The sequence below is a fragment of the Rhinichthys klamathensis genome, unplaced genomic scaffold (assembly GCF_029890125.1).
Source record: "Rhinichthys klamathensis goyatoka isolate OS25496 unplaced genomic scaffold, OSU_Roscu_1.1 h1tg000269l_1, whole genome shotgun sequence".
NCBI classification, from domain to species: domain Eukaryota; kingdom Metazoa; phylum Chordata; class Actinopteri; order Cypriniformes; family Leuciscidae; genus Rhinichthys; species Rhinichthys klamathensis.
The window spans coordinates 2,440,376-2,452,689 of record NW_026606789.1 but is presented as its reverse complement, the minus strand read 5'-3'; the positions used below and the strand labels follow the sequence as shown (position 1 = coordinate 2,452,689).

General features: G+C 39.7%; 1 protein-coding gene across 2 annotated transcripts in view; it reads left to right on the top strand.

Moving 5' to 3' along the window:
- The first annotated feature begins 339 nt into the window (after positions 1 to 339).
- Positions 340 to 12,314, top strand: part of rerea (arginine-glutamic acid dipeptide (RE) repeats a) — a 124,731-nt gene continuing 112,756 nt past the window's right edge. The window contains exon 1 of one of the 2 annotated variants that reach the window (XM_056268126.1): positions 340 to 897. The gene's annotated coding sequence lies outside the window, so the exon portion shown is untranslated. The remainder of the gene's footprint in view (positions 898 to 12,314) is intronic. The other variant, XM_056268125.1, reaches the window with a different exon arrangement.

Sequence of the window (12,314 nt, the reverse complement as noted above, 5' to 3'; positions counted from 1 at the left end):
GGATTGGCGTGTGTTTTCTATGATTACCGGTATCTATTTGTTATTATCAGTGCTACAGAAGGTGGAGTCGTCAGCATGGACATTAATATTCCTTACAGCAGCCGTGTGAATCAGGATTCAACGTCTTGCTTACCGATGCAGTTTCTCTACCGTACCCCACGGTTTAAGATCAATCACGACTCCCGTCCGATCATATGTCGCCGCTAATCATACGAATCCAGTCCGTGTTTTTGTTTTGCTCGCTTTTTAGAAGTGGTGTGTATGTGTGTATGTGTGTGTATGTGTATGTGTGTATGTGTGTGGTGGAGGGGAGGGGGGTAATTCTCCTTCACTAGTGTCTGGATAAAGAAAGACTAGGTCAGCCATGTGGATGCGTCTGTTGAACAGCTGAAGAGGAGGAGGAGGGGGTTCTACAGAAAGAGAGTGAGATAGAAAGAGCGAACGTGCTGTGTGTGCATATGAAAGAAAGCGCGAGGAGAGAGCGAGGGAGCGCGTGAGTGTGAGCGCGCGCGTGTGTGAAAAAGGAAGCGGAGTCTGTAAACGCCGAACTCACTGATTTCCTACCCTCCACAAACTCAAGCTTTTGGAGTTATTACACAGCGAAAAGGAGGAGGGGGGACCGCATACGTTCAGAAAACGAGTCCCCGGGCGGTCCGAATGCGAATAAATTAGTAAAGCGAGGTCGTCTTTTGTTGAGGCATTTGCCCCGTTTCTCCTCTGTATGGACAGCGGCTCTCTCAGGATAAAGTATCTACGTGATAGTGCTCAGCCCTCGGCTTCTTGGATTTTGGCCCAGGCCGAGAAGTTCGGCTGGGTCATTTTCAACGAACAGACGTGGAATTGTGTTTGAAGTTGTTTGCAGCAGCCCAATAGGAACTTAGATCATCATACTGGCGGGTGAGTAGTGCCTTGGCGACATTGGCTATGTACAAAAAGAAAGAAGACAGAGGGAGTTTAGAGGTCTTGAGTGGGTGGGAAGGTACATGGGGGGATAGAGATGGAATGTTGGCAATTGCTACAGGCTCAGAAGTTGAAAGCAGCAGCCTGTTTTTTTTTTTATTGCATGTTTCACTTTTGCTCTTGCTGTTGAAAGAGACAAGCAGTGTGTAATCTTTTAAGGATGTTTTATGACTTTCTAGTAAGTAGTCTATCAAGTTTCAGCCTTCTAACTTGCATCTTCTGTGTAGTTCTTCTGTTTGTTTCCATTTTATTAAGTGAGGAACTCAAGCATTAAGTGAATTATTAATGCTCTGGTAGCAGCATAAATGGTGCATTTAAAGTTGGAGGTGCTGAGGAATGAGGATCTTCAATACATTAAGCATGCTGCTTATCTCAGTGTTTAGTATTATCAAACACCATCACTACAGTGTGTTTTCTATGACCCCAACCCTGTGCTTTCCTTCACATGTTGGAAGGGACCTTTTGTTTACTGAAAACCCTGAGCAGGGGAGGAGAGCTTTTGGTAGACCTGCCTGACCAGTTGGAGTCTACTGTGGGACAGCCAAGTCTGCCTAACTTCCCTTTGTTAAATTGAAACTCATGAACCATGGCCTGTCATGGGAACAAATATGGCCGGTTATGGTCCTCCCAAGCTCATAGAGATGTGTTGTTGGTGAAGAGAGGGTGTTTTGGAACAACGGTTCCAAAAGGTTTTCACAGCAATGCCATAGAAGAACAATTTGGGTTCCCCAAAGAACCTTTCAGTAATCAGTTCATAAAAGAGCCTTTTTTTTTTCTTTGGTGTGATAAACATTTTAATAATCTAAAAATATTTTCCTATTATGAAGAACGTTTTGAACAATGGAAAGGTTCTATGGATATTTAATGTTCTTTATGGGACTACCATAGATGCCAACGCCAAGGATCTTTATTTTTAAGAGTGAAGGTTGAAAAGTCACAGCTTGCCTGATCTGATCTCGTTTTCCATGCTGTGCATGTGGTGGTAGCATCTTGTATATCCTCTTTGGAGTATTGGTTATACTTGAAAGAGCATGTGACTGTTCAGTTCCTAGGGTTAGCTAGCTTTAAAGGATCCATGCTACTTTTTTTTCTCACTTTGCATATGTAAGAGATGTAGCTATTTGTGCTAAGAAGGGCCCACTCTTTTGTGGCCAGAAGTAATCATCCCCCACACTGGGATGTTTTTCCTCCCTAGTTGTGCAGCAACATTGTAATTGGTGTATTTAAAGCTTAGAGGTGGTCAATCACAATGTTCGAGTAGTTTTGTAGGTTACCCAAAATTAGAAATCCAACATCAGAGACTCGTGGTCACACCAAAAACACAAAGATTAGGATTAAACATTGCTAAAAGATGGAATTGACCAGTCTGGAGACACATAGACATCAGTAATCTGTAATCATAACAACTATGTACAGAGTATCTGTCCTAATCCTTTGGTTCATAGAAAATGGAGAGCAAGAGAGAGAAGAAAAGCTTTTATAAACCCCCGTTACACATGCCATGGCTTTGAGGGTAGCCTGAGGTGAAAGAAATCAAACATTTAGTGAAGCGTCTCCTGCAGAGGAACTAAAGACTACATCAAGGAACAGAATGTTTTCATTGTCTTTTGTTACACTCAGGGAAACCTGTTTGAGCTAGATTACTTTAAAATGCACGGATGGCAAGTTTAATATTTGAAAGCAGCCTGTATGTTTGTAGCACTCGTCCGCCCTTTTTTAAACTGTTGAGTATTGAATAATACTGCTTATTAGGTGGCATTATGTGATTCCTCCTTGTGATCTCTAGTGAATGAGTGTTTACACGCAGGTTCTTAACTAGGGATGCTCGTGATTAACTGGTTAACCGACAGTAAGAATATTGACCGATTAATAATATTGGTTAAACGGCTTAAAAAGTCATTTTTAAAGTAGGCTTATTTTTCAAGATATTTTGAAAACTTTTGCTGCATGGTTAAAAATATGCTACATGTATAAAATGTAGTTTTTGAGAGAAAAAACGGCCCACGCTGAATGGCACAGACTCTTTAAATTGAGTAGTTTTTATATGTTTGGTTGACTATTTTATTTTGATAATGAACAGGCTGTGATGTCAAGGTAGCGGTATCAGTCACTTGAATTGTTTCCTTGTAACAGTGGAAACAACTTAAAATACTCTCATTTATGGACATACAGAAGAGTAAGACATCATTCAAAACTGTAAAGTTACTTTAATTTGTGCACACCCACAATAAAAACAAAACATTGTGCTTTTGTAAAATAAAGAAAACAAACAAGATGGCGCTTTCTGCCGTCTCGGTTTCCTATCTGTGATCTTGTTTTTGGGACAGAACAGGCTAATACTTGTCGCAGATTATTTTCTTTAATTTTGTTAATCTGTAAATTGTTTAAGTGAAATATTTTGCATATTTATTCCTTTTATAAATATGATTTTATTCAATTTTTCTCGCTGCAGGTGTGTGATGTGACGATGTATAAATCCTCATGTTCTTTATGCTGCCATTTGCGCATGTAAAGCTTAACTCCTGGAAAACAAAGTTATTTTGAATGGGTCACAGACACTACGGGTTAGGGAAGAACCCAAAATGAACATCCCTATTCTTAACCCAATTATGTTAAATAAGCTGACAATGCATGTGGTCATGTAAAAGACTCCTTTATCAGAGTTAGGTCACAAATGTCATAAACTGATTGTCACAGCTAGATTTTTGGCCCTTACTTCGATTTCGCCCCGTTTACACATTACATATTATTCAAGTGCTCATATGTGATGTAACTAAGTGTCCATACTACGGATGCAAGCGCATCCAGACAGACCAAGCGTTTCATGGTAGGGGAGGAAGAAATGTATCGCAGACTCTTTCTGCTTGTACTGCTTATTTATTTAACATCACATCTCGCATAAAAAAAATGTAATACTTGGAGTCAGATACACAAAAGATTAGGTTTTGACGTCACTACTGGGTAATAACCTGTTTTTGGCATTGCTGGGTTATTGGTTTGCATTTAAGCTGGGACATCATGTTAATTCAGCTGATTTTTTTTAAAGTTATTAGCATATCGGTGTATAATGTAAATGTGCTCAATGACTGAGCTCTCTTGCTCTTTTTAAATGACTGGTGAATGCTGTATGTTTTCATGTCCGTTATACATCTTAGTGCCGGGCCTTCATTTGCAGCGTGTGGGTGTATGATTAACTGTGTCATTCTTCTCCCTTAACAACTGCTTGCTTCTTTGCTTGAGCAGCCGAGAATGGCTACTAAATGTTTAATGCCTAGGCGCACAATGACATTTAGCCTGTGTGTTTTCCCTGCAAAAAAAGATAGTGTTCATCCTTTTGCATTAAATTGAATTACTCGCATCGCAGAGATGCGTTCTGTGTTATCCTCCACCTTAAACGCATCAAACGGGCAATACTCGGATCAGAGGCGGTGTGGCAGGGCTGACGGAGGGGTTTCTTCATAGAGTGTGTTGTAGCAGATCAGTTGGCGTGTGGTGGCTGCTGAATGTTTGACGGGGCTTGGGTAGGCATGTTATTTAATCTGCTCGCATGATAGAATTGGCTGGTGTTACGTCGCACATTTCTCCTCCGTCTGCTGTGAGAGGCCTCAACAGTGCCGCATCCGTAACGCGGGCCGAGCTATGCAATGTTATGCTTAATGAATTGGAGAAAGGGCAGAGGTAATTAACGTCACGTTTTGCATTGCATCGTGGGAAAACCTTTAGCAAAACGCGTGATTGACTGAAAGCTTATTATTCGTCTAAATTTGTTTCTGAAAGAGGTTTGAGAACAGCTCAGATTGTTTTGAATGGTTGCCTCGAGCGTTTTCAGGTTGGGCTTTGTCTCGGCGAACTTGTAGGTAGACTCTGCTTTGTTTACAAGAATGTGTTGGCACTTTCCCCTTGATAATAGATACAGTAACCACAGGCGCCTTGCTCATAGCCCTAGTGACAAAGAGACCTGACACTGTCAAACTATAAACAGCCCAAGCAGCTGAGTTGTCTGAATGCTTCTACAGCAGCAAGTACTAAGAGCAGATTGATATCTGTCTGGTAATAGGCTCGTCTTTGTTTGACTCAATCCTCAATCCTCGGGCTTCACGGCTACACGGTATGGTGTTTCAGCGACACTCTCTTTGTCTTATTTGTTGCTCATTCCTCCGTTTATTCAACCCGTGTCCAGGTGGTTGATTTGTAGATGATGAATTTAACCTGATAAACTTTGATCGGTCGGTTTGTGCATTAAACATACATCTTGGGCGAGAATCGGCCTTGTTGATGTCAAATAAATGTAAACCTGAGGAGCGCGAGAAGTTAATGGTTATAATTGAAATTGATATTTTTTTAATAAGCCCTAAAGCAGCTGAGCCCTTTGCTCGAGATGTCTCGCACATGTTAAGTGAGAGGGGACATCTGGACCTGTTAATTCAGCACATGGTCATAAAGTGAGGTTGGGGGTCCCATAGGCCCCACTGTTTTCCTGCTCTGTTAGGGATGTCAGATGGAGTCTTTTATGCCTGCACACCCTTACTAGTATTCACTCTGTCCTTGTCCTTGTAGAGAAACACTCTCTCTGGTGATAAACATATTATAAAAATGCAGTCCTCACTCAAGTGCTTTCATCTTGAAAAGTATGTTGAGTTGAAGCATTTCTCGCTTAGAAAGGACATACATTTCTTAGACTGCTGGAATGGAGCACAATCTGTCCTGCAACGATTCATAAATATCCTCATTTTTTGCTATATGCGTGTTATGGAAATTCTTTAATTATTTTACTCATCGTCATGCCATTCCTACTCAGTATTGTTATCTTTTATACATGAAGCACAAAGGGAAGCAGAATGTCCATGAAAATTGCTGAATTTCTTTTTAAATGCCAAGCTCAAAAATACAAAAGTATCATAGTTTGAAAGTCAGAAATTAAATTCTATCACAATACTGTGATTAATTGTGGTGGTGGACAAGCACTCAAGATCTCTATATTAGTCATGCTACACTGTTAGTAAGGGCCAGCTGAACCACATCTATCTTAAAAACTATAGGCACAGAAAGGCACTATTTTTAGCTGAAAAGATACACCGGAATGCTGCAAACATAAGACAAGAAATGTCATCTGTATTTAGAAGTCAGGCATGTTGATTTCTTTAGAAGAATATTTCATTTTAAAGTATTTTTAATTAATAATGAACTAATCAGCAATTTTAAGGCAGATTGCGGAGTACTTTTCAGTTAAATTGGCTGTTCCGGGGCAGGGGATTTGTTTTGGTCATTTCTTTTCCAGGTGATGAGTTGTCTTTGTGTGACACAATATGCATATTGTTCTTTATAAGCCAGGCCTGTTGTTGTTGAATAATGATTGCTTTGATGGATCAAACTATATCTCTGTGAGATCAAATAAACCTTTAGTGCAATTTAACTGCTGGCAGAAGAAAACAGCACTCTAGATTTCACTCCTTGACTCATCCCGTTAGTGTATAAATAGTTTCATTATCAAGTAGTTGAATGTAGGCTATGTGTCCAGAAACGTTTGCGGCAGCGAAAATAATTACCTCATCTAGAGAAATATGAGTGCATGAGGGAAAAGGTTAAGAATGAAGTTATATGCCTGTAATGAAAGACCATATGATGACAATCATGAGGCCTTATTTCGTTGACCACATATATATATATATATATATATATATATATATATATATATATATATATATATATATATATATAAATAAAGCATGGTATTTCAATGTTACGAAGGTTTTTTTTTTTTTGGACTGTTTTAAAATATATTTAAGTATTTTAAGTTATTTTAAATCGTAATAATATTTCACAATCTAACTATTTACTATATTTTTAATCAAATAAATGCAGCTTTGGTGAGCATAAGAGACGTCTTTCAGAACAGTTAAGAAATCCTACCGACCCCAAACATTTGAATAATAGTGTATGTTGTGGGTTGCTTTGGAATAATTTATGAATTTGGAATAATAGTAAACCTGTATTTTTTTCGGACATCTATTTGCATGCATATCCTCCAATAAAGTGCAAACAGGACAAAAAAGGAAACATCCAACATTATCACGATGATATCCATTTTAAATGTGTTTTTGACTTGATTAATCCACAGGGTGTTTTAGATGCAGTTGGGATATTGTCTGTCTTTATCACTGTCTTTTAAGTAGGCCAGCCTCAGCACAGGGGTCAATAGCGTGGCCTGTAGGGAATTGTGACTGACTTGTTTGACGTCAAAAGATCGGTTCCCTGAAGCAGCGTAATTAACCTTTTAACAAGAATTTCGTGTGCTTGTTTTCTGTTTATAATGTATTGTTTGCTAACCTTTCCTCTGAAATCTGCCATGATCCATTACATTTTGAAAACAGCTGCAAAGAGTATGAACAAATTGAATTATTTTCAAAATAGCCTCTATTTTCTGCCACAATATTATCATATGAAAGAGTCATCAATGGAATTGCTTTGGAACAGAAATGAGTAAGTTGGACATGGACGTCCTTCACTTCTCATTACAGTGTTTGCGTTCGCTGAAAGACAAACACGCTAGCTCATGCCTGCAGACTTGTGTTTTAAATTAAGTAGTTGAGATCTTGTGCTTATACATCTGAGTGTCTCGTCTTGATCTCCGTTTATGTTTCTAGGAGGTGAACAAAGCGGGTCGCGGGTCTCGCCACCTGCAAACCATTTTCACTTTTAGACACCCAAGATGAAAAAAAAAGAAACGAGTGACACGTTTGAAACTTTCAAAGGCACCGCGTGACATGCTTGTAGTTTCAGATCTTATTTTGGTGAGTAAACATTTAAAGCAGGTGTATCACAGCTTTATTTATGCATTAAATCTGCTGTTGGCTCTGAATTATACATTAGACAGTAAATAATGCATCAGCCTCCGCTCCTCAATGATTACTGGCCAAGATACAAATGGCGAGTTTGATGATGATATCCTCGGTGATCGTTTGAGCTGGTTTAGTATCGGCTCCTGAGGATATTTTCTGCCGCTATTGTGATTGGATGCAATTTGAGTAACGGACACGTCACTGGGAGTTTTTGTTTTGTTTTTTTGTTTTGTTTGTTTTATTTATCTCCTGCGGTTGAATGCCCCATCAATAGAATGGATATAGGAATGTATTTTATGCACATTTATCCTAGTGAGAAATGATGAAGAGTTTGTCACTTTAAGAGGCTTTGCACATAATTATTGTAGGGCGGCATTAACTAGTTTTTCCTTTTAGCTTGACCTCTGTTTTAACCTGTGCGACTGGGCTGGTGTCATAAGAGCTACTGACACCTTTGATTTGATCCACTTCATTTGTCATCTCTTGCTCAGGAATAATTACAGCAGTGGCAGGCTGAGCCCTGGGGAGCGCTCAAGCTTATGACCTTTTTGTTCCCTTAAACATGAGCCAGAGACAAAGGCGCAGAAGAGCTGGAGTTGTGATTAGGAAAATAATGGCTCTGACAAGTTAGAGATTAAATTGTAAACAGGCCGCGAGACATATCAATACTTGCTGAGGTAATTGATTTTGCTACCGCGGTTTCACTGGCCGTAACCGGCTGTTAACGCCGCATTAATGAACGGGGGATTTCAGATCGAGGTTAAAACCTTGCGTACACTGAGACCTTTGCTGTTTGTTTACCCTTGTTGGAGCGAGCCGCGTATTTGTCGTAGCCTTTCACATCATCTTCGATTACAATAAATCGATGAGACCTGAATGGTAACGTTTGAAAATTACAAGCTTGTTGTGCCGTGTGTCATTGGAGGACAAAAAGGAGCGCAGGGGGGTGGAAACACAAACTGTGGTCATAGAATCAGCTCAATGCTCCTGTTCTTCATCAGAGTGAAGTGGCTCCATCAGAGCCGGAGGGAAATTATACTCTATTGTGGCAATACACCACAATCCCACTCCATTCGCCATTAAGCAGAGCTATTGAATATTTACATTCCCACTTGATCTATCAGGGATAGGACAGTGATTGCATCCATTTAGAGACATTTGAAACTCTCTTTTCCTTATCAGATCTCAATTGGTTGTGTTTGTGAGAATCATTAAGATAGTGTATTATTCATTCGCCATTAGATTCTACTGTATTTACTGTAGTGGAAAAAGTGTGTATGTGTCTCTGCACATCAGATCCCACAGGGTTATGCAGAATCCTGACTGCCGCAGGGTCACAGTGCGGTTCACCGTCGGGCCAGTGTTAGTCATCTGTGTGACACATCATCAGTTAAATACATCATGATCTCTCCATTCATTTAAAAACTAGATTACACTGTTCTGGCTGCTCTACTACAGTAAACTACAGCAATTCTTCTGTATTAACACAAACTATATTAAAGTAATGCTTGTTTACCTAATAGTAGTTTTAAAACACAGTGCACTAAGTGCAGTATCTGTAAAGCATACAAAGATGTAAATGATGATATGCTGAGAAATAGGGTGAATGAATCTTTTTTTGTGTGTGTATATTCTCTCTCTCTCTCTCTCTCTCTCTCTCTCTCTCTCTCTCTCTCTCTCTCTCTCTCTCTCTCTCTCTCTCTCTCTCTCTCTCTCTCTCTCTCTCTCTCTCTCTCTCTCTCTCTCTCTCTCTCTCTCTCTCTGTGTATATATATATATATATATACACACACACATTTATATTTTTATATATATATATATATATATATAGAGAGAGAGAATTGATGTATTTACACTTCCATATGTGTGGATGGAAGTGCAGTTGGCTGTGTGTGAACTAAGGTATTCACTAAACGTTTATTAGATCTCTTTTCTTGTCTTGTGGAGAGCTACTAGCCCATATGTAGAGGCTCTGTTTGGAATTCAGCCTGTCCGATTTGAACTGCCATTCCTCTGGCAGGCTGTTCCCTATTGAGCTTTAAAAAAAATATGTTTTTGTTGTCCGTCCAAGAATACCTGTGAAGTACTGTAGGTCGGCCCTAGAAGCTTTTGAAGCATGCAGGGTCCACTAGAGATGCATTCACACCCAACAGCAACCACCCACAAGGCTGAGGCATGAAATCTTTTCATCATTATATGCTGTAAGATGCCAAATTCAACCCGAGCCAAACAGTCACACAAGCAGCAGCAACAAGCAGATGTGCTGCTTAAATTTATGTTTGATTTGCTATGAACAACGATTCCATATTTGGCAAAGCTAAGTATCCTATTTTGTTTCAGCTTGGGTGTTCATTTGTTGTGTCAGGAATACTTCCTCTGGCCCGGCCTCTTTAACTTTCTCTACAAAGGGAAAGTTTCATCCCTTTGGTATTTAAAAAAAGATTTCCATCTTGATAAAACCAGCAGAGTGCCTTTCTTTTGGTAATGTGGGCACTGTTTCAGTCCTGTCCTGTGTCAATTAAAGGAGCACTTGTAGATAATCTGTTTGAATAAACGTCTCTGTTGCATATAGGGGGAGAATAAAGGGTTAAAGACATGGGAAATGGGTGGGGTGGGGGTTAAAAAATTTGGATTCCTAAGTGCTTATCACCTCAGTACAATCCGCCACTCCACAAGGATAAATATTTAATGACGGGGAAGCTGAAATAGAGCCCTAACAGACTGGGGAGAAATGATCTGCTATTTATACGTTATACAGTTCCATAAAGCAAAGGAACGGTTAGATAGCCCAAGGTTATTAGTGTACGTGCTGTTGATTCATTCACGTGTTTGTCTTTCCAAGAATCTCCTTGTATATTCAAAGGGAATTTGGTATTGTGCCTTGGCACTGGCTTGTAAAATGGCTGCAGAGAGTCTTGCGGCTTGAAGCGAAGTGTTGTAAGATTATCCTAATATTTTGTCTGATTCCTTGAACAATTTATCAATTGACAAAGCTCACAGTCTTGAGTGTTTCTCAATAGCGAACATATAATCTTTCCATTCCCATTGGCTAGAATAGTTAATGATTATAGTTGTTGGCATCTGCTTTTACTGAGCTTAGTTTATGTAGTTTTTTGTTTTGCAACTGAAGCACAGGCCACTAGGGATCTTCTCTGGATACCATTAAATATTCATTTGAAAAAAATAAAACTGTAGTTATTGCCTGAGTCATGGTATTACACGGAGACTGTGCGGAATGTTCTGGAGAGCGTCATTGTTTTGACAGTTGTGCATCACTATTTCTATGGGTCATTCAAATGTCAAATGCGCAGCCGTTGCCAAGTTGAAAAACGATCCTCCCCACGTTGTTTATACTCGCAATGATTTGGGCCATTTTAGTGCAATCGAACAGGTTCCAAAACGCGCGCCGAATGAACACAATGGATTACATTGTGGACAGAATGTTTCCATTGTTGAGATGCTACTCTCTCAGGCACTTCCGAATGGCTGGATTGGATTACGGAACCCTTTTCATGGTCGGTTTAGATGACTGCTGATCAATGGGGCTCTTAGCTTCAAATCTAATTTGTTTTTGGGCTCATTTGGTAATGCTGATCAGAGATTATTCCTATATAAAATTAATCAGGTTACTGATGTATTTTTTCAGACCGCTTGGATTCTCATAGACATTAATTGCAGCAATTCCACATTCATTATTGAATTTTTGATCTGCTGTTGCTGCAGAGGGTTAGAGATGTACAGCATGCGATGGCTCCATGGAGCAATGTGTTATCTTTGCTGAACAGCTCATTAAGATGCTCCTCTTGGTAACAAAGAGTAAATCTTCATCAAATTGTGTTTTTTCAGAAGATAACCAGACAAAATGCAAACAAAAATGGCTGTGTAAGGCTTTACTAATAATTAAAAAGGAAAAAGTCCCTTTGAATGGGATACATAATTTTTCACTTGATATCGAAAGAGAAGCGTGTCTCATTGTCGCTCTGTTTTCCGTCATACTGTTAGCACAGCTAAGGGGACGCAAGGTAGAAGGAACCTATTAAACAGCGTGATACATGAGGGGGACTGGACATCTGCGTAAAGTAGCGGCTGAAAGAAAGATCAGAAAAGGTCAGGCCACATTTCATTTCAGCCGAGCTTTTTATTAGCTCTGCCCAGTATGCAGTTTGGAGGAAAATACAGTTGCTCAGCAGTCAATGGACTACTCATTTAGATTGACACATGTGTATACACTTGGATGAATGTGGCTCTGTGCTGAACATGCTTGCTCTGTTTATGAGCTTACTCGTGCATTTGCAAGCTATTTTAACTTGGACCCGCACAAACCTTCCCCCCCGAGGTTCATTCCTTACCGTGCTGTGGAAGGAATTGTAATGCTCACTAAATAGTGCGAAACCTGTGAATGTGTCGCCGAATAATACTGTGATCATTGCACACTGTTAAAACCTATAAAATAGACTCTTTCCAGTTCCTTTAAACTGTCTGATTCAGCTCTCTTGGGATATGGAGGTGGAGGCT